We start from the raw sequence: 21,826 nt of genomic DNA, 5'->3' as shown, positions 1-21,826 counted from the left end.
AGTTGGAGAGGTTTGAATAAGATCTGCACATCAGACACTAGAAGTGTAGCCATGCTAATTTTCTGATTTTGATAAATGTACTGTGGTTATTTTATAAGAGAATGCCCTTGTTTTTAAGAAATAGGCATTGAAGTATTTAGGGATAGAGAGGCATGCACGTCACCTGCTCTCAAGCAGTTCAGGAGGAAAAAAAGAATATGAGTGGACACACACCCCGCCCATACATATAAAGAGAGAAATTGAGTTTAAAAGAGAAAGGAGAGTGACTGATAAAACGGTGGTATGCCAAAAAATGTTTAACACCCAATGCTCCAGGGGAAAAAAGTCTTGATACCAATTTCTGTGGTGTAAATACTCCCCCTCCATGACCAATTTTAAGCTCGCAACAAGAAGTCACCGAAGACGGAGTCTGGATGTGATGTGCCCAGATAGCTCTAGTATCTAGCACTCCAGTCTCCAGCACAAACACAAGCACAATGAAAAGCTGACATTTGGGGAATATGGGGATTATTTTATTTTTGCAACTTTTATGTAGTCTGAAATTATTTCAAAATAAAAAGCTTGGTTTTTTTTTAAGTGCATAGCTCCCAGGTGATAAGATACAGTACATGACCTGAGGAAAGGGAAGCACACGAGCATTTCAGGGAAAGGCTCCTGCCCTGTCTGTGCAGAAGCTTTGAGGCTGGAAGAAAACAACAACGAACAGAAGAAGCCTGGGACTGTGGGGAGGGCGGGGTACAGTGGCCAGGTGCGGAGAAGTGCCAAGTGAGCAGAGAGGTGGGCAGGGCCTGGAGCAGTGGGGTTTGCAGGGCACAGCAAGCCTTAGGGTCTGTGTGGGGAGAAGCCATCATAGCGCTTTAAGCAGTAGGTGGAGGGAGTGTGGCCTTATCTGGTTTTTTGCCCCGCCCCCAGTGGCCATCAATACTGCTTTGTCTGGTCTACTCTCTGCTGTCACTTCCCCCAGGGGCCTTTTTGCTCAGATGGGTTGACAGCCAGCTGTGGCCCCATACCCACAGGCTGCCAGGTGAGTGCAGAGCATCCAGGCAAGTTCCCACCTTCTTCCTCCCCTGCACAGACCTACCTGCAGTTCCCCGCACACCCACGGGTCTCCAATCAGCTCCCTCCTGTCTTGGTTTCTAGCCAAACCCCTCCCTCTGGGAGTCCCAGAGCCCAGCAGGGCCTGGAGAGGGTTGAGATCAAGGTGGAATGAATGGGCTGCTTGTCAGGGCTCTCCCAGGGCACCCTCCAGGCTTGCTACAGCTTGAGTGGCTGTGGGCTTCCTTTTCGCCAGATGAACCACTGCTCTGTGTGTCGGTGACTGCTTGCCCTCCCCTAACATGCCCTGCGGCCCTGCATGGCAGGAGTGGACTGCAGATGTGTACACAGCATGCTGCGCAGCCCTTCCTGTGTGAGGACATGAATCCAGCCCAAAGGACAAGCGTTAGCTGAATGACTAGTATCTGCTAGGCGTCATGATGCATTCTTCATCTGACCGACCCTTAGAGCAGCCCTGTGACCCTGTGAGGGACACACTACTATGTCCATATTGCAGGAGAGCAAACTGAAACTTGAAGATTTGCTGGAGTGTCCAAGTTCATGCAGCCGACCCAAGGATCCAACCCAGCTCCTCTGACCCCTGCAGTCTAAACTTCTGCCCACGGTGCCACCTGCTTCTGTTGGCACAGTGACCCCTGTGCCACCGTCTTTCATGCTGGGCATCAGTTTTATGGGCATCCCGGCCACACGGACGGGTGTACTGAGGTTCCTGCTGCGCCAGGAAGAGGTTAATTGGGATGCCCTCAGCTAGCTCTGGTTTGGTGGGAGAATGGTTGCTATGGCAACAGCAAGGTTTGGGGAAGAGGGAGACCGGCACAGCAGGATCTTCTGAATCACTGGATGTATCACTGGGTATACAGCCCATATGTTTATTCTGCGGTGAAACCCTCCCAGCGTCTTCTGTGACTGCACATGGCCACCAGGAGTGGCTGTGCCAGGCAGGGGCGAGGGCAGGGGGTTCCCTGAGCAGACAGAGGCTAGGAGGCCGTGGCATTGCTGTGGCCTCTCACCAGCGCTGCCCAGGGAGGCTTTTCCACCAGGAAGGCCCAGGGCTCCTGCTCTCAGCTGCAGCTGCCTAGACTAGGGAAAACCAGGAAAGAGCAGAGACTTGGGGACAAAACGAGTCAAGCAATCGTTCATTGATTGATTCATTCATTCACCAGATATTCATTGCTTGCTGACAACACATCGGTCACTGTGCTAGGTACTGTGACCCAGGGCCATAGCTGGGAGCCAGACAGGCCCTGCACCCATGGAGCTTCCCTTCCAGCGGGCCAGAAATCTCTACCTTGGGCAAGTCCCTTCTGAGTTCATCTGTAAAATGTTGCCAAAAATGCCCACCTTGCAGGGATGCCGCATGGATGAGAGGACATATTTGTCAATGCCCAGCACATAGTAGGGCCAAATAAGCAGCAATGGCATAAATGCCTGTAGGCTTCTCACCTTTCCCTCCAGTGACAGCAGGTGCCAGTTGATGATGAAACTCACAAATGTGGGCTGGGCGCCATGGCTCATGCCTGAAATCCCAGAACTCTGGGAGGCTGGGGTGGGAGGATAGCTTGAGGCCAGGAGTTCAAGACCAGCCTGAGCAACATAGTGAAACATAGCAAGACCCCTTGCAAAAAATGGAAAAATTAGCTGGGTGTGGTGGCATGTGCCTATAGTCTCAGCGACTCGGGAGGCTGAGGCAGGAGGATCGCTGGAGCCCAGGAGTTGGAGGTTGCTGTGAGGACACCACTGCACTCTAGCCTGGGCAACAGAGTGGGACTCTGTCTCAAAGAAAAAAAAACAAAAAACAAAAAACCTCATGAATGAGGAGCCCCAGGCTCTGGGCCCTGGCAGTGCACTGTGAGCAAAATCTCTATTCTGACCCAGTGGACAAATCTGGCTCTTTCATCACTAGGCATGGACCTTGGCTTGTTTGCCCCTTTGTAATGCGGGGGTGGGGTGGGGGCGGGGGGGGGGCCCTCTGATGTTTACAGGAGGTAATGTACCCGAGCGGATGGGCAGCACCCAAGTGGGTGCTTGGCCATTCTGTTCCACCATCTGAGCCACCCCCAGGTCAGGAGAGCACAAGGCCGCCGATGACAGGACTCTAGTGCCGGCCTCTCAGTCCAGCCCAACTTCTTTTTTGCCTACAACATGGACCCCAGTAGCTATCTCTTGATTTGCTTCCAGTTTGATTTTTCAAGCCGGGCAACCCTAGCCAAGGAGAAAGCCCCTTCCCAATGCCCACCCAGGACTCTGCCCACTCTGCTCCCTGCTCCTCTCATCCCACCCCTGCTCAGGCCTGAGCCGGTGTGCCCTGGACTATGAAGCACGCCCACCAACCTTGGCGAGAGAGAACCTGACTCTGCGACCCTCCCTACCGCATGCCGGCCCTGTTTTTGCGGAAGGACCCCTGAGGTGCTCAAAGTCAGCCCCAGAGCCATCCTTACGGTGCCAGCATAGGCCTGGCAGGGGCGGGAAGACCCGCTGGGGGCGAGAGCTGCTTCCAGACAAGAGCAGCATACAGACCAAACCCACACTAAGGGAACCAGCAAAGGAGGAGAAGATCATTTAAGAATTTCATATTTGATATTTCAAAAAATAAAAACTTCAAAGCAGACTTCATGGGAAAATTCAAAATGTTGAAGGACTTCCTCACACTTATTTTGGGGCTTAGTATTGATTTTATTTTGTACCACTCACAGGGGTGGAGAGGCCCCAATCTTTTCGGAACTTAGTGCCTCCAAAAGGCTTAATCAGGGCCTGAGAAATGGAAGTGGAGCCCACAGTCGGTGGGCTCCTCTAGAGTCTCTTCTGCATGACAGCTTCGTCCCTGGAGGGCGGGGAGGGAAGGTGTTTTCCTCTTGCTGCAGTCTGACACCAAAGGAGGCGAGATTAAGCCTGGTTGGAGGTGGTGCTAATGAGTTATTCAGGATTTTCTTCTTCTCTCTGCAATCTTGAATTTGCTTCTCCTCAGTTGGGTGTCAGGGTGCATATTTAGACCGGGACAGGGTTTATAGTAGGTGTCATTTGTTTACGACATTCTTTTAGAAGATCAATGGGCTGACAGGAAGCTGGAGTTGGGAGCTGCAAGGTGGGCAGAGGAACCACAGAGATTCAGAAGCTTCCAGCCAGGCCAGCCGTTAAGCTGGGAAATCTTTAGCAAACGGTCTAGCCAGAGCAGAGAAGAAAGGACTGGCAGGTAAACACAGCTCCCCGGTGGGGAAGTCAGAACACCTGGGCAGCAGAAGGAATGACATGCACGGGGTGAGAGGGGAAGGGAGCCCAGGGGGGATGTCTGAAGCTTTCTTTTCTTTTCTTTCTTCCTTTCTTTTTTTTAAAATGGACTTTATCTTTTAGAGCAGTTTAGCAAAATTGAGCAGAAAGTACAGAGATTTCCCATATACCCCATGCCCACAGAGCACACAGCCTCTGCTGTTATCAACCTCCCAGACCAGAGTGGTACATTTGTCACAGTTATGAACCTACACGGACATATCGTTATCACCCAGAGTCCAGAGTTTACATTAGGGTTCAGTCTTGGTGTTGTACATTCTATGGGTTTTGACGAATGCGTAATGACATGTTCCCACCGTCTGAGCATCCTGCAGAATAGTTTCGCTGCCCTGAAAATCCTGTGCTGATACATCTTCCCTCCCCCACGCCCTGGCAACCACTGATCTTTTACTGTCTCCATAGTGTTGTCTTTCCCAGCATGTCATATGGTTGGAATCATACGGTAGCCTTTTCCGATTGGCTTCTTTCACTTAGTAATATGCATTTAAGTTTCCTCCATGTTTTTCCATAACTTGATAGCTCATGTTTTTTTGCACTAAATAATATTCCATTTTCTGGATGTACCACAGTGTATGCATCCATTCACCTACTGAAGGTCATCCTGGCTGCCTCCGAGTTTTGTCAATCATCAATAAACTGCTATAAATACTTGTACGCAGGTTTTATGTGGACTTAAGTTTTCAGATTATTTGGGTAAGTACCAAGGAGTGTGACTGCTGGATTGTACAGTAAGAGTATGTTTAGTTTTGTAAGAAACTGCTCAACTGTCTTCAAAGTGGCTGTACCATTCTGCATTCCCACCAGCAATGAATGAGGGTTCCTGTTGTTCCACATACTCATCAGCATTTGGTGTTGTCGGTGTTCTGATTTGGGCCATTCTAATGGTTGTGCAGTGACATCTCAACATTGTTTAATTTGCAATTCCCCAAAGACATAAGATGTTGGACATCTTTCATATGCTTACTTGCTGTCTGTATGTCTCCTTTGATACAGCATCTATTCAGGTCTTTTTCTCATTTTTTAATCTGGTTGTTTTCTTACTATTGAGTTTTAAGAGTTCTTTGTATATTTTGGATAACAGTCCTTCATCAGATCTGTCCTTTGCAAATATTTCCTCCCAGTCTGTGTGTTGTCTTTTCATTCCCTTGAGCCACCTTGGCTTTTGAGTTGATGCTTCCTGTCCATGACAGAGTCAGACTGTTGTACAGAGTCTAGCCATTTCTCCCCACTTCAGGACTTCTCTAATGGGCAGTCTCTCCTATTGGCACCCAGTGGGCTGGCAGAGAGCTTGTCAGATCTGTACCCCAGTCTGATGGCTCACCCCACCCCACCCAATCCGCATTCTCCCTGCTCCCTCTGACATTGGGCACTCCCAACTCTGTCTCAGTGCCTCTTCAGACCTAAGGGACCTGGAGGTGCAGAGGGACTTAAATCAGAGAAATGGGATGGAGAGGGACCGGGGGTGCCAAAATAACTTGGGAGGTCAGGGAAGGCCCCACTGCTAATGCCATCATGCTGGGCTAAAACCCGGCGCCAGGACAGCACTCAACAGCAAAAAGGCCTAAGAGAGGGAATGGGAGGTGCGAAGGCTCTAGGCTGTGTGGCTGAGGCAGGGCGTGCCCGAGGAGTGAGAGGAGAGGAGGGCACAAAGTTTTAAAGAGTGGAGTGGGGACACATCCTGTAGTCAGAAGTTTGATTTATTCCAAATGCACTGGGAAGCCACTGGAGGGTTTTCAGCCTAAGAGTGATGTAATCTGATTTGCATTTTTAAAAGCTCGCACTGGCTGCTGGGTGAAGAATGAATTACAAAGAAGCAAGAGAGGAGGCAGCCAGACCAGTGGGGTGTTTTATTGCTTTGGTTAATACAAATATCCCAGCCCAACCACTTCTCTCCTGGGAAGACGACCATGTCGGCTGGGGTCACAGAGTCACATGCACACTCACTGCAAACACACACACACACACACACGCCTCGAGTCCCCAAACTCACAAACACCCATGCTCTCCTGCACACCTGTGCACACACAAGCATCCGTGTTCCCCACATGCACACTTTACCACACAGAGACATGCAACTCTCACCCACATTTGCTCCCATGCATGGCACCAGCAGAAGTATTTTCATGCACACACAAGTGTGCACACTCCCATTTATACACTTCCTCACATATATATGTCACATACACACACACACACACACACACACACACAGCCACACTCTGCTTCACAGACACACTATTTCCCATTTTCCAAAAGGAAGCAAGTCTAAGTGGGGAGGTGGCTGGGAAAAGGGGTTAGGGGGGTTTATGAGAGAAAGCGGTAATTGCAAACCTACTGAGTCATTGGAAAAAGAAAATACCTGCACACCTGTTTTACCCTCCATTGCACCTGATGGTTGGGCCAGCCAATTAGTAGGGGCACTCCATTAAGGCCTTCATTCAGCAGGTCGGGGTGGGGCCCACTCTGTAGTTCCTCCTCACTCAGCCTCTGCCACCTGCCTGCCCACCCACCACTAGTCCTAGTCAGCTCTCACTCCTGTCCTAATGACTTATGGGGCATGGGGGCAGGGATTGTCCCCAGCTGCCTGGGAAGCCCTGCAGCTCATGGGAAGGGGAGCAGTGGAAGATGTTTCCCTTCAAGGCCTCACTTGCCACAGCAAAGAGAAGACAGGCTGGGGGTAGGGTGGGGGCTGCTTCGGGACAGTCTGGACCCCTTTTCAAGGGCCTGTAGGACCTGCTCCCTAAACCTCACCACCTCCCAGCTGGCCCCTCTCCAGCACCTCCTCCCTTCCAGCTCTGAGCCCAGCCACAGTGACCTGCCAGCGACCAGCGACTCTTCAAACACACACCTTCAGATCTTTGCATACACTGCCCCCACTGCCACCTGGAACAGCTCAGCAGAGCCTTCTCTGATCATCCCACCATGCCACCGCCGTCAGAGGTCCCTCCGTGCTCACCTCCACCTTGGCACTTGACTGCACTGCCCAGACCCCCTGGGTTACGTCTGTCTCCCCTTCAAGGCAGAAAGCATGTCTGTTTTTTACACTGCTGCGCAGCACATAGCAGGTGCTCAATAAATATTGAGTGGAGAGATTCAAGTTCCTACATGTAATTCTCTATAACCTACTCTGGGAGAGGGTGGTGAACGTGGGAAAGAGTGTGTGTGTGTGTGTGCGTGTGTGAGTGTGTGTGTGTGTGTGTGTGTGAGAGAGAGAGAGAGAGAGAGACGTGTGTGGTGTGTCTGTGTCGGCAGGATCAGGCTGGGCATTTGGGGATTGAAAGAGCAAGAGAAGGTCCTAAGAGAAAGAAGACCTTGAACAACCTAGAAAGGGCTAAGGCAGGTCGCTGATTAAAGGAGAGGGCCGGCCAGGGCACTCTCACTGCCAAGAAGTCTGTGCTGAACCAGGAGAGGTGGCTCGATGACTCAGGACCTGGGCAGGGCCGGGCCAAGTAGGAATCTGCTGGGTTCTTGGCCTTTTTGACCCCGGCGGAATCCTACTTCCCTTCCCAAGGAGCAAAGAAATATGAAAACTGGCAGCTATTGTTTGGTGAGTGCCACTTCCCAGGTGCCCCCACCACCTCCAAGCCTGGACGAGGGGTCTGAATTCTTCTCAGCACAGCGCCCCACGGCTACGACTGATGCGTTGGAGCTGGCACATCAGGTGGACCCCTTTAGCCATCACTGGTCTCGAAGGGCCAAGTGACTAATAAATTTATTCATATCTCATTCAGTCCTCGCAACAAACCCATGAGGTAAGGATTCATTTTCATTTCTCAGAAAGAAGGAAGGGTCAACTTGCTTAAGGAACTTGGCCGAGTTCACACGGGTTGCAGGAGCTGGGCTGAGAATCAGACCTTCGTGGGTCTGGCTCCAAAGTCCTTGCTCTCGCCACGCTAGCATGCTGCCTGCTTCCGCCGGGCATCGCTCCACCACGTGCGGGCATTTGTTAGGGCTCTGTTGCTCTCCCATCTTCAAACCCCTGTGTCACCTGGGGGGCCTGGCAGGAAACAGATGTTACCCTCAAACAGAGCAATCAAGGAAGCGTTCAGGAAGGGACTACTTATAAAAGTGGGCAGTGCTAAGGGAACAAGGAATGGTGAAGAACCCGGTGGCACAGGGAGGAAGTGACAGAAAGCGGAGGGACCCAAAGCTGCAGAGGAAAGGAGCGAGGACAAACGTCCAGCCTCTCCCCTCCCACCCTGGTTCCCCTCCAAGGGTGCCACCCATTGGACAGACCCGAGCGCAGCGGATGCCCCTACGGCTCAGCCTCCTGGGCTTCAGAGTGGGGCCGGGGAAAGGATGGGGAGCTGGAGGCGCCAGCCGCGAAGGCCATCCAGAATGTTCCTCTCTTGTTCCGGGCCTTGGGTGGGAATTTCCCTTCCTGAGGGGTATTTATGGAAACAGACCCTGCCTTTCATTATAGAAATCAGAGCTGGGGATTCGGCCTCCCTCTATACTCGCTGGCAGCCAGGATGTGAGCAGATGACCCAGACTCAGTCAATCAGAAATTCCCACTTGGGACTCCGAATCCGGAGTAGCTTAGAAATCACTCCTGGCAGAGGGATGGGCTGCAGCAGCGAGTCCAGCTGTGGCGAGACCCATGGATGGCAGAGGGTGGTACCAGCAAAGGCATCCTACAGACCACCCTGTGGGCGGCCTTGGCAGTGATGCCAACTGCCCAGCACCCCATGGATCCCGCCCATTCTCCATGCCGGGTCTCCAGCCTTCCTGTCGATGCTGTGAGCATGCCCAGCTCCTTCCAGTAAGAGTGTCAGAGTCCATTTCTACTCCTTCCACCCAGGACAGGTAGATGATGCACGTAGTGGTGGGTGGTCCCGACAGGTGCTCCAGGAGTGCGGCAGGGGAGGATGCATCCGAGCTGCAGTCAGGGAGGCCCTCAGAGCCTGCCAGATCCACAGGGCTCTGCTGTTCACCAAACTGCAAGCTTGCTCTGAGGCTGTTTGCATTTTCAGCTGAGCCACCACCCCAGGGAGGTAATTCCTACCGTGAGCACCCACTCCCAGACATGGCTTACTTTTGGAAGCTGAAGGACAGACTGCCCCACCCCAAGAAAAGACCCTGCCACAAACAACCTGCTCTGGAAGGCCCAGCCATCCAACAGACACCCCACCCAGAGGAGTCCTCCGAAGGAACCCCCTTACTGCCCCGAGCAGCCTGCCTCTGCCAGAGGCCTAGACCCAGGCTGTGTTTCATCTTGGCTGAGCTGCCCAGGAAGTAAGCAGCCGAGCTACCCCCTCCATCCCCACCCAAACAACCAGGATTCCGTTGTGTCTCTGGATGTTCAATATTTGCTCAGGGAACTAGAAGAAAAGAAAAGCAGAAACTGCTGAGGTGACAGGCTGCTGCCTAAGGTAACTGGGCCACGCCAGACCCTGGGGCTTCCCGAGAGGGAGGAAGGGCACGGATAGGGAGTCCAGGAGATCCTCAGCCCCCAGGGGACAGCCTGAGGACTGGCAGGAGGAAACAGGAGGGATGGCGGGCCTGACCCCCTCGCTCTGGCACACCCCTTCCTTGGGCTCGGCCCATGGGGAGCGTGCACCCTGGCCAGGGTCTGACTGCTCTGCGGAAATGGATGCACAGTCACCAGGGCTACAGTGAGATCAAAGCTTGCACGTGCGCTGCCCTCGGAAGCCCAGGGCTTGTGGGGCCACAGACGGCTAGGTGCTCCGGGGGAAACCCGCAGCGAGGCACGAGGCACGGACACACAGCAGGGGCGTCTTGCACGAGCTTCTTTCCCTGAGACCCCCACCCTTCTCCCCTTCCTCCAGCTCCTGTAGATTCTGAGGACAAGCCTATGTCAAGCCTGTCTCTTGCCCCCCCCCCATGGCCTCTCAGCAGGGCTGGAGACAGGTCCTGGGAGGCGACTGGGAGACCCCATGCCTCCTCCCTGCTCTCCCATTGCCCCAGACGCACTGGCTGCCTCCCCAGGCAACAGGATGTGCACCCTCTCCCGGGAGGTATCCCCCAGTCACACAGTCTTGCCCCAGGGACAGTTGGGATCTTTGCAGATGAGGCATGGAACAGGGTCCCAGCCCAGGGGGGAGAATAGAAATGAGGGAGCCATTGCCCCGTGGGACCACACTGGGCTGGAGCCCGTCTGTGTCTGGACCACCTGTAGGCCCTGCCAGGCACAAGCAGGCCTGCCCCTGTCTGAGGCACCTGAGCAAAGTGGGACCCCTAGGGTAGGACAGGCACCTTCTGCCCACACCCCTGCCCCACCAGTCTGCCTGACCTGCCGTAGCCACCTGCTATGCCAGACTGCACCGGCTCAGGCTGCTCAGGACAAGGGACAGGTCTAAGCATTTGGGAGCTTTCCTCCCTGCTGGGCTCCGTGGGTCAGGAGGGAGGCATGGGGCTGGTTGGGAGCAGGGGAGAGTAGGGGAGAGTGAGCCTTTCATCTTGGCTTTGTGAAGCGCAGGCACCCCAGCCCGAAGCTGGCTGGCATTGGCATGCACCATCAATCTCCAGGATGCTGCAGCTGTGACTGGATTATTTATAGCTCCAGTCTTACATTTCTAGCGGGAAAATATCACACAAAGGGAAAGGTAATGAAATCTCACCTCTCCCGAACGTCCCTCACTCCACACCACAGGGCTTTCCAGAGCCTGCGGAAAAGGGGGGAGAGGCCACCACCCCTCCCTGTCTCGCCCCCTCCCTGCCCCCTCCTCTGTCGTCACCCAGGCTCTGCCCAGCCCCACATTCTCTCAGACACATCCTCACACTCACGTTCCCTCCCTCCCTCACGCAGACACGTCCTCGTCCTCCTCGCAGAGGCAGACAGTCCTGCTCACTCCTCCCTCTCTGCTCGACCTGCCTGGCCCCTCCACCCTCCAGGCACTCTCCACGCACCCCTGCCCTTTTCCTCCCGCCACTGCTGTCTCCCTGCCTGACTCACTCCGTCCTCCTTTCATCCTGTCTGCTCTTTCCCTTTGTCCATGAAGGAGCGGCACATCGATTCCCAGGCCTGGCCTCGGTGGAGGCACAGCCCTCCCTGCCATCACTGGTGCGAGCGTTGGCTTACACTCCTCTTGCTCTGCCTTCAAGATCCCCTGGGCATTGTCTCCCCAGGGGGGGGCCCATTTTGTGGCACGTGGCAGTGAGACACATGTCCCTGGGTTTGACACACACAGACACGCAGAAGAGCGTGCCTCTCATCCTGCAGGAGGGAGCATCTAAGGTTGTGCTCTGCAAATTCCAAGCAGGGCCCAGGGTGGGGTATTTCATGGTGCTGAGGCCAAGAAGTTCCCCCTGCTCCCTGCTGGTTTGCTGTGTCACAGTGTAATACTGGAGCAGTCCTTCTGTTACACCATCCCACAGGCACAAATGGAAACTCAGCCCCATGCAAGCTCCTGGGGACAGCCAAGGCCCAGCCCCCTCCCTGGCTGGCCCTGCAGCCCCAGGCCCACTGGAGTAGTCAGTCAGAAAGCAGCGCTTCCCACTGCAGCCCAGCCCTGACATAGCCCACCACTCACGTCCCCCCAAGACAGCCACGGTGCAGGGTGTGTGTGTGTGTGTGTGTGTGTGTGTGTGTGTGTGTGCGCGCGCACGCGCTCGTGGATGCAGAAATCACAGACAATAGTTTACCCTGAGCTGGGGGTAGGGGTTGGACCTGGGGCCAGAAATCCTGCAACCTGCCATCAGGGTGGCATTTCCTGGAAGACTGTCTCCTTTTTGGTCTTAAAAATTCCCCTGACTTTTGGCATTATTCACTGTGACATATATGTCAATCATCTTAAATTACTTATAATTATATACTTAATTTTTTTTTCTGAAATCTTTGCTTAAAATTGACCTTCCTGAAAGTTGAATCTCAAAAACCCTCTGGCTCTTCCCAGGGACTCTGAGGGCACAAATAGCCCAGTGAAAGATCTAGGGGACCAGTCTACGGGGTGAGAATATGGCGTATGAATCTATGGTAGAAGGATAAGAGCAGGGACTCTTGGCTTTAAAACCTGGCTCTGCCAATTATTAGCTGTGTGACCTTGGCTAAATCACTTAACCTCTCTGTACTTTTGAACCTTGGCCTGTAAAATGGCAATGATAATAGCGCCTGTCATACACAGGGCTTTTATGAGGATTCAATTCACTAATGTATGTAAAGTACTTAGAACAGTGGCTGACACAAAATAGATGTTTGCAATTATTTTTATATAGAAGACAAACACACAGCTACCAAATCAACTCCAGAAACTGAAATCAGAAACCTCTCCTGCCTCACTCCTGGGATGTGCTTCTGCCCCTACCTGTGTCCGCCTCTAGCTCCAGGCCTCTGTCCGCCAGGCAGTCAGTCAACAAACGTCCCCTCTGCTCCAGGCGTTGTCCCTGCAATGGGACTCAGTGTCACCCAGGACCTTCTAGAGGGGGAACCGATACACACAAACAGCACTGGGACCATATGCAGAACTGAAGGCCCCCAAATGAGTAAATATCTTTCCTTCTTTTAAGGAGTCACTACCTAGCTTCACAGAGCAGGAGGGGCAGACGGATTAAAGAGGTGAGTGCAGTGCTGTGTGATTATGACAGTGTTGTTCACTGGCCTTCACCCCTGCTGTGGCAGGCACTGAGCCCATTTCTCCCCAGCAGGGTATGGCAGGGGGACTGAGGTGCGGGTGCTGGCATCACGACCTAAACCTTCTGTAGACTGGTCAGGCCTCCCAATTCCACCATCTTCCCTCTTGTAAAGTCCACTCCAGCCAGTCTGGTCTCCTTGCTGTTCATCAAAAATGCCAGACACAGTCCTGCCTCAGGGCCTTTGCACTTGCTGTTCCCTCTGCCTAGAGCACGCTGCCTCATGTATGTATCAGGCCTCTCCTCTGATGTCACCTCACCTGAGGGCCTTCCAGGAACGCCTGTATAGAATAACAACACTCTCGCCCTTGGGTCTATCACTCTCCTACCTGCTTTATCCATCTTCACAGCACCTACCCCCACACGACAAATTTCTACAGTTTGTTTGCTGTTGGGCTGCCCGCCAGAGTGTGAGTTCCCTGAGGGCAGGATCTTTGTTTTGCTTCCTGCTGAACCCCCAAAGCCTGGAGTAACACTGGGCAGCTGGTCAGGTGCTGCATAGGGGTCTGTTACACAGAAGAGTGGACGAGTCACTCTTGGGTGCCTTGATTGCCCTTTGGTGGAAGAGGTGACTAACCCCACTCTCACTGCCACATGGGGAAACTCCAACTTGAAGAGCAATGTCACGTGATCATCAGACATGCTTTTAACTGTTTGAAAGAGAGATGCAAATGAATTCAGCTGTGACCAAATCCATACAGTGCATTCCCTGCTGTGCAGGCAAGGCGGGGCCATGGTCACGCACAGCCTAGCTGTGCCCCCCTGGGCCCTGCCCTGCAGCTGGTCCATTTGGTCCTGGCAATGGTGAACACAGGCTGCCCCAGTCAAGGGTGACTGCCTGTGGCACACAACAGGTCTGGGGCTGTGGGCCTTTGCTGTACAAGAGGCCTTATCTGGGAGTCCCTAAAGCGGCTGCAGATCAGTCAGGTTGTTAGTGCAAGGTCAAGACCTAGGGCATGACTGGAGGTGACCATGTAAAAGTCAAGGACCCTGAACCATTGAGCCAAGTCAGAGGCTCGGAAAACGGCAGGTCAAGGTCTCGAGGGGGTGTTTCAGGACCAGGGAAGCGTGGGATAAGAGAGCGAGGGTGCCCGGTGGGTGTGATCAGGGCAGGCCCAGAGGGCTGGAACCTGCAGAGAGGCTGGCCAGTGCAGGGGACAGGGGCATGCAGACCCTGGTGCCCACCAGGAGTGCCTCTCTGCCTGCTGAGGGGGAGGGTGGGGGAAGGAGCTCCAGTATCAACTCCCTCTCTTCCCTTGACCTCTGTGCTCCCAGCTATGAAAGTGCTAAATGGCTCAATTAGAGAGAGGAATGTGGTTTGGACAAAGTTTTCTTCCACTGAGCCTGGGGAAGAGCTGGAGGCCGGACCAGTGGGGCAGAAGCCACAATTACAATATCAGGGAGATTTGCCATCAGACCGAGAATGGCCTCATTCCTGAGTTATGCTCTCCTATAACCTTAGAGTACCTCCCAGCACTCATGAATTCTGTGCTGAGGTAGTTTCTTATCTTAAATCAGTGAATAAGTGAGGCCTGGGATTTTCCAATCTCTGCTCAGTGAACTCCTACTCACTTATCAAAACCCAGGCCAAAATGCCCAAGGTAAAGCAGTTGCCCCTCCATTACCAAGTTATATGTTTTTGTAACTCTCCTCCACTACACTGTGAGCATACCAACAAGGACTTTGACTTATTTATGACCACATTCCCAACGTTAAATAAATTATAGTCAACCAAATGACCCACCAAAACAAAGACCTTCAGGACAACCCATGCTTTCTGACTCTGAGAGCCTGATCGTATCTCCTCATTCCTCCCCCATAACCCAGGTGTCTGCTCAGTGGAGGGGGCAGGATGTTCCTGTTTGGCAGGGACAATTTCAGGTTCTGATGACCAGCCTCAGCCAGATTGGTATCTATTCCAAGTCGTCATCTGTGCATACACTGCAGGGGGCTGAGGGAAGGAGACTGTGTCAGCCTATAGCAGCCCCCTCCCCTGTAGCCACAGACACCTGGCTCCATTTAGGGGAAGATTCCTCACATCTGCCCCAGCCTCCCAAGCTGATCAGAGACAAGACCCCCTGCAAGGTTCAGCCTGTCGGCCTTCCAGACATGTCAGAGACCCGCTCCTCTTTTGGGGACCTTAGGGTAGAATCAGCTGAGAAGAGAATGTCACTGCTCCTGTCTGGCCACAGGCCCTTGGGCCCTGCTCTCTGGAAGCATAAATGGGTGCATTCCACCCCAGGGCAATGTGAGCACCCACTGCCCCCTTGAGACCCTCCCGGCACAGGAGACGGGGCACCGGCAAAGCAAATCACTGACCCATCTGCAGCCTCCCTCTGCAGCTTGGCCTCTCCACCCTCAGCCATCACTCCCCAAGGACCCTCATTCGCCCTCACATTGGCTTTCTCCCTTAGGAAAATAACAGCATTGGCACATCATTATTGACAACTACAGATACTTCATAGTGTAAAATAATCTATTGTCTCATGTGATCCCCTTTGTAAATGCTTGCTTTTTTTTTTTTTTGAGACAGAGTCTCACTCCTCTGTCACCTGGGGTAGAGTACAGTGGTGTCATCATAGCTCACTGCAACCTCAAACTCCTGGGCTCAAGTGATCCTCCTGCCTCAATAGCTGGGAATACAGGTATGTGCCACTGCATGGCTAATTTTTCTATTTTTAGCAGAGACAGGGTCTTGCTCTTGCTCAGGTTGGTCTCTAAACTCCTGACCTCAAGGGATCCTCCCTCCTCGGCCTCCCAGAGTGCTAGTATTACAGGCCTGAGCCACTGTGCCTGGCCTTCCTTTATAAATACTTTGGAGGAGGCACTAGTCTTCCTACTTGACAAGAGAAATTCAAGGTTCAGAGTGACTCACCCAAGGTTACTAAACAGAAGAAACTTGAACCCCCTTCTGTCCAATGCCAAAGCCTAAACAAACTCCTTCCAAACACCTCATCTCTGCATTTTATAGCCTGTTCTTGGGGAGCACTTGCTTAGGAAGAAAACAACCTTAAACCACCACGAGGCAGGGCACAGTGGCTCATGCCTGTAATCCTAGCACTCTGGGAGGCCAAGGCGGGACGATCGCTTGAGCTCAGGAGTTCTAGACCAACCTGAACAAGAGTGAGACCTTGTCTCTACTAAAAATAGAAAAATTAGTTTGGTGTGGTGATGCATGCCTGTAGTTGCAGCTACTTGGGAGGCTGAGGCAGGAGGATCACTTGAGCCCAGGAGTGGAGGTTGCAGTGAGCTACGATGATGCCACCTCACTCTAGCCCAGGCAACAGAGAGAGACTCTGAAATCCACTGCCCAAGACTACAGGCCAAAAGATGAGGGGGCCGAATAGAAAAGATAGATGGTTGGATTGGGCCTCACAGGTGGGGTGGGAAGGGGTGTTCAGACTTGGCCATAATGAAGAACATGGGCTGTAGCAGAAAGACCTGGGTTCAGATCCCAGCTCCACTTCCTCCTGGTTAGGGCACACAGTCCCTTAGCCACCCTGTGGCTAAGTTCCTAAGTTCCTCGCCTCAGTTTCTTCATCTGTGAAAAGTGGGGCGCTAGTGAGATGGTGCACAGACTGCTCATTGCAGGCCTGCCGCAGAGCTAGCGCTCAGTCTCGGAGCTTGTATTGTGGAGGAGCAAGGGATCCAGTGGAAGACCGAGGGTCAGCCCTAGGTCAGCTGGACTGAGCCTTGGGCCAGGCCCTTAAGGCTGTCACCTCATGGTCTGGTCTCTGGATGGAAGCATCCGTAGGGCTTTGCAGGGCTGTTCTACGGCTTAGCAATCACGTAGGGGAAGTACACTGCACATGTCAAGTGCTCGGTACACACAGAGTCCTCTCCTTCTCTTCCTGCAATGTGACATTTCCTTTAGAAAACATCGAACCTCCTGGCTTTGGTTTTTATTAGCAAGAGGAATAAATGACATAATAGACACCGAACTGGACACTCAATAAACGTCCATTACCTTGGAGAGGTGGCAGGGAGACCAGCCGGATGGGTGCTGGGGGGAGAAGACAGCTGAGAAGAGAGTAGGCAGGGGCCAGGCGGGCAGGGGTGGTGAGGGTGCGGTGACACGATGGGGGAGTGCCCCTGGGGAGGAGTAGGGGCCCGTGGCAGGGAAGAGGGGTGAACCTTGTGCCCCATGCAGGGAAAAGGCAGGAGTGAGAACGAGGCCGAGGGCTCCACTCCACCTGCACTTGTTCGCCAGTCACCTTGTTCATGCCACCTTCCCCTTTCTGGGCCTGTTTTCTCTCTGCAAAGTGAAGTAAGAGTTCTGGAAGGTGCCTCCCGCCTGCAATTATCCAGAATGCTCTTCCATCAGCCTTTCTCTGGGCTACTCCAGGGTTGTGCTGAGGCGGCCTGTTCCTTCCTGCCTGTCCCCAGCCCTGTGCCTGCCTTCTCTGTCCCCCACTGCAGCTCCCTCCTACCCTCTCCCTCTCAGACACGTGGGTTTTATTTTTAACCAGAGTTTACAAGCAGGATCTGGAAAAGTCAGTCTGCGGAAGAAGTTCCAGCGCTTGCTGTCTCCCCCTCCCCCAGAGGGCCAACGGTGGCTGGGCAGGGGAGACCTGCCCAACAGGTGCGGGTGAAGGGCAGTGGGCCCGGGGACCGGCCACCCAGCCATCCTCAGCCAGCTGGAGGACTGGAAGGAGGCCCGGGCCGGCCCTGCGGCTCTGCTGGGGAGGAGAGGGTGAGTCGTGGCAGGCCGGAAGCAGCAGCCGGACCTCTGGGCTTTGCTGACGCCACCTCCCCAGCGGGGGCTGATTGGCTCAGGGCTTCCCTCTCCCCCTGGGGAAGGCTCTGGGCAGAGTGGCCCAATGCCCTGGTATTGCAGGCCAGGCCTCTGTCCTCTCTGGCACCAGGGAGGGGGCAGGCGAGGCCAGGTTACCCAACAGGCAGATTAAGCGTGTACTTAGGGCACTGGCAGCAAAACGGCACCAACAAAATGTTTTGCTTTGGTTTTGCTTTTTTAAGGGCTAATATTTAGTGCTTCAGAAATAGCAAGGAAGTAGTCATCCCAGGGAAAATCAAAACTCTGCTGGACTTCCTCACAATTATTTTAAGATTTAGGGTGTTTTTTAGTTTGGATTTGTATGTGGGTGAGTGGGGGAGGTACACCTTAATCTTTCAGCTCTTAAGGCTGCTAAAGGTCTTAATCCAGCTCAGGGTAAATCAAGGGTCAGAAAAAGGAGTGGGGACAGTGGGGTGTTGAGTAGGAGCATGTGGCTTAGCCCATAGCGATATCCCCTGGAGGGGGAGGCTTTCTGGAGAGAAGGGGACACCACACTATTGTAAAAGGGAAACTCATCCAGCCCGGCCACAGGTGTGCGGTGTGCGGCCTGCGTTAGGAAGGGGACCTCAGGAACACACGGTATAAGCTAGTGTGGTGGGGAGAGAGTGGCAGGATCGCTCAGGGACCCTGAACAATTTCCCCGGACCAGAGCTGGGATTTGGTCACTCTGGAAATCACAAGGCTCTTGGCCAGAGGTGGCCGAAGACGGTGGTCACTTTGGAGGGGAGTTGGCTGCCCACTCCGTGGACAGTTCCAAGGTTGGTGCTCCACCCTCGGAGGCCCCATGTTCTCCTGCGATGGAGCATGTTACAACCCGGCCGCCTTCCTGCCCCTACTTGGGCACTCAACAGCGCTTTCCATACGTTGCCTCAGTTTAACCGTCATGCTACCCCTCCCCTATTGCGCTGATGAGGAAACAGGCTCTGAGAACACACAGCTGGACAGCAGCAGGGTTAGGATAGAGACCCAGCAGTCTGACTCTGCCAGGAACGCTTCACTCAATGCCACAGGTCCCACCCCTGCTCCTGGCCTCTGGAGGGACAAAGCCACGAGCTCTCCCCCTCTCTGGACCTGCCATGCACCTCTCAACCTCTAGCGGGGCCAGGTGCAGGTGTGGAGCCACAAACACTCACTATGGGTAAGGAGACAGACAGGCACCCCAGGCCCAAGCACCAGGGTGGGCTGCACCATTTTCTGGACCCAAGGCAAAATGAAAATGCGGTGCCCCTTGTTCAAAATGATGAAGAATTTCAAGACAGTGATAGCAGAACATTAAATCATCCCTTTGGAATGTGGGGCCTGGGGTGACCACACCGGTTCACACCCATGAAGCCCGTCCTTCCCAGAACTCACCCTCTCCCCAAAACAGACTCCTTCCTGGCCTGGGAAATCACATATCCCAGACATAAGGCAAGTGGGACTTCCGGGGCCCCCAGAGTACAGCCCTTGGGCAGCAAATCCCCCACTGATGAGCACCACCCTCAGGTGCTCACCACCGTGGCCTCTCATCGTCCGGGTCACCTTGGCTTGTAACCAGGGGCCACTCAGAGCCCCTGACGACCACAGCCCATGGAACACTGGCTTAGACGGGGCGAGGCAGTGGGCCTCTCCCTCCTTCCGTTTGCAGGCTAATCAATCCTAGCAGCTCCTCCTCCACCCATGTTTGATCCTTGCCAGAGACAACCTCTTCCCCCATCTGACCAACCTTGGCTGAGCATCTAGGCACTCTTCTGAGGCTTCAGGACCAATCCTAGTAATTTCGCTCTAGAACAGCACCTGGCCCCTGCTGGGAGCTCCATCGATGCTTGCAGAGGTGGTGCAAGTAGCTGCCGTGTCACCTGGTGCCAGGCAATGAGCTGGGCACACCTGCTCACACAGGTGATCTCACTGAGTCCTCCCCACAGCCCGGCAAGGTGGGCATCACTGCTCCTTTGGGCCTAGGCGGAGCCTGCGGCTCTCAGAGTAACATGCAGAAGGTTCCATAGCTGCTGAGTAGAGCAAAGAGACCACAGTCTGGTCCCAAAGACTTCAGCTTGACCGCACCCCACCTGCAAGGAGCCCTGTCTGAGCCGGAGAGAGCCCATAAATAGACAAATACTGTGGAAAAGGCCTAAGGAGTCTCTGCGAGTCTCTCCCTCACCTCCACGCTTCCTCCTTCTGCCCCCAGTGGGAGGGGGCACCCAGCCTGGCCGAGGCGAACCCTCCACCTGTGCTTTCTCTGTACCCAGCTCTGCTTTGAGAGTTTTGGGTGCATTTACACATATAACCCACCCCATGGCACTATGAAATAGGTACCGTTCTCACGCCCATTTTCCTGGTGGGGAAACAGAGGCACAGGGAGGTGAAGCCCATAATGGAGGGGATGGCATCACAACCCAGGCGGTTGGGCCCAGGGTCCATGTTCTTGACGACCACACACCTGGGGAGGGCCCTGCCTGCACTCAAATCCTGGCACACCAGCAATGCCACATTAGCTGTGTAACCTTGGGCAAGCTACTTAACCTCTCTGTGATTCTTCATCTGTGAAACGCAGACTACAATAGCAGCCACTCAGTAGGGCTGCTGCGTGGACTGGGCGGGGCCTGGCACACTGAGCGCTATGTGTATGGCAGCTGTTATTGATAGAATGACTCTCCAGCACCCTATACTGCCTCTCCTGGGTGTCTCCTCCCTCCTCCAGGCTGCCACTCCATTAATTACCATCCCCCTTCCAGAATATTCAACTTCTCCTTGGCTAGCTTTCCCCCTAAACATGCTTATGTCTCTCAACTTGCATCAAAGAGCCTCCCCACCTGTCCCCTGGCTGTGGCTCTCCTCTTCCCTTCAGAGCCAAGACACTAGAACAACTGGGCCTTTGGCTGTCCCCACACGTCACCCACCATCCCCTCACCACACTGCATCTCAGCCTCTGCCCCTTCATTCTGCAGATACTTCCCTGGTTAAGGTCTCCCGGGAATCTCTGTTGCCCAATCCAACGGACACCTTTCTGGCCTTATCTTCCTCCATCTCAGCCGGGCAGCTGACCCTGTCCCTCAGCACAGGCTGCAGGTCTCCTTAGACAGGTGGGACCCCACTGTGTCATCTCTCCTGCTGCTCATTCTCCTGCCGGCTCCTGCTCCCCCAGCCCTGGAGGCGTGGGAGCATTCCATCTTCCCTTCTCATTCTGCCACCTTCCTCTCAGGGACCTCATCCAAACTCACACCTCCAACTACACCCACGAAGAGGACACCACGGCTCCCCAGCTGCCCAGACCTGTCTGGGAGGCCAGGCCTGGTGTCTGCTGCTCACCCATCATCTGCCCCTGACTGGAGGCCGTGGCACCTCGGGCCAGTGTCCAGCGCAGGACTGGACCTCCTGGACCTCTCCCCCTAACCCCGCTCATGCTGCATCCCCTGGTGCCGACTCCTCCCTCGGCCTCACCCTCACGGACCTGCGGACCCCTCCTCTCCGCGGCCTCAGACCCTCCGGACACCACAGCCCCTCCTTCCTCGGCTGCTTCGCCTCTGGCCCAGACTGCCGCAATCGCGCCCTCGCCGATTTCCCAACCTTGGTTCTCCTTCCCCTCCAATCCAGTCCCCACAGCTGCTGCCAGAGAGATCTTCTCAAATGACAAATCAGACCATGTCTCACAACATCCCCCAAGGGCCCTCGCGATTGACTCCAAGCCCCCGCTCGGCTCAGAAGGCCTTGCTTGTGGGTTCAGTCTCATCCCTTCTCGCCCTCCAGCCAAACGCAACAACCCCTTGCCCTTTAGGAGGAACCTGGCTCTCCTGCTTCCCAGCCCTCACCTCTACCAGGAGCCCCTCTCTCCTCTCCCCTGCCTTACAGCCCCACAGTCTGAAGAGGTCTTTCCCAGACCCCCGCCCCCCAGCCTGTGCTCCTGTGCCCCACGGGCATGGCACTTAGCACCAGCGCTGCTGTCTTTCCCTTGCCCGTCCCCCCAGCACTCAGAGTCGTGCTGGCAGGGGACCCCTGGGGCCAGACAAGAAAAAGGGCAACAAGGACAGCTAACAGCAGCTGAAAGCCAACTGGTGGCATGGTGCTGACACCCACTGTGCACTGAATTCCCCCCACAACCTCGAGAGGGGTATCCCCATTTCA

General features: G+C 54.2%; 1 long non-coding RNA gene across 1 annotated transcript; it reads right to left on the bottom strand.

Annotated features, from left to right (window-relative positions):
- Nucleotides 1-6,022: 6,022 nt before the first annotated feature.
- LOC123646321 lies at nucleotides 6,023-21,490 on the bottom strand. Its single transcript, XR_006737870.1, has 2 exons — nucleotides 21,156-21,490; nucleotides 6,023-8,329 (listed from the first exon to the last, which is right to left on the bottom strand). It is a non-coding gene; the product is annotated as an uncharacterized LOC123646321 (long non-coding RNA).
- Nucleotides 21,491-21,826: the final 336 nt, after the last annotated feature.

The sequence above is a fragment of the Lemur catta genome, chromosome 1 (assembly GCF_020740605.2).
Source record: "Lemur catta isolate mLemCat1 chromosome 1, mLemCat1.pri, whole genome shotgun sequence".
Lineage (NCBI taxonomy): Eukaryota > Metazoa > Chordata > Mammalia > Primates > Lemuridae > Lemur > Lemur catta.
This window is presented reverse-complemented; position numbering and strand designations above follow the sequence as displayed.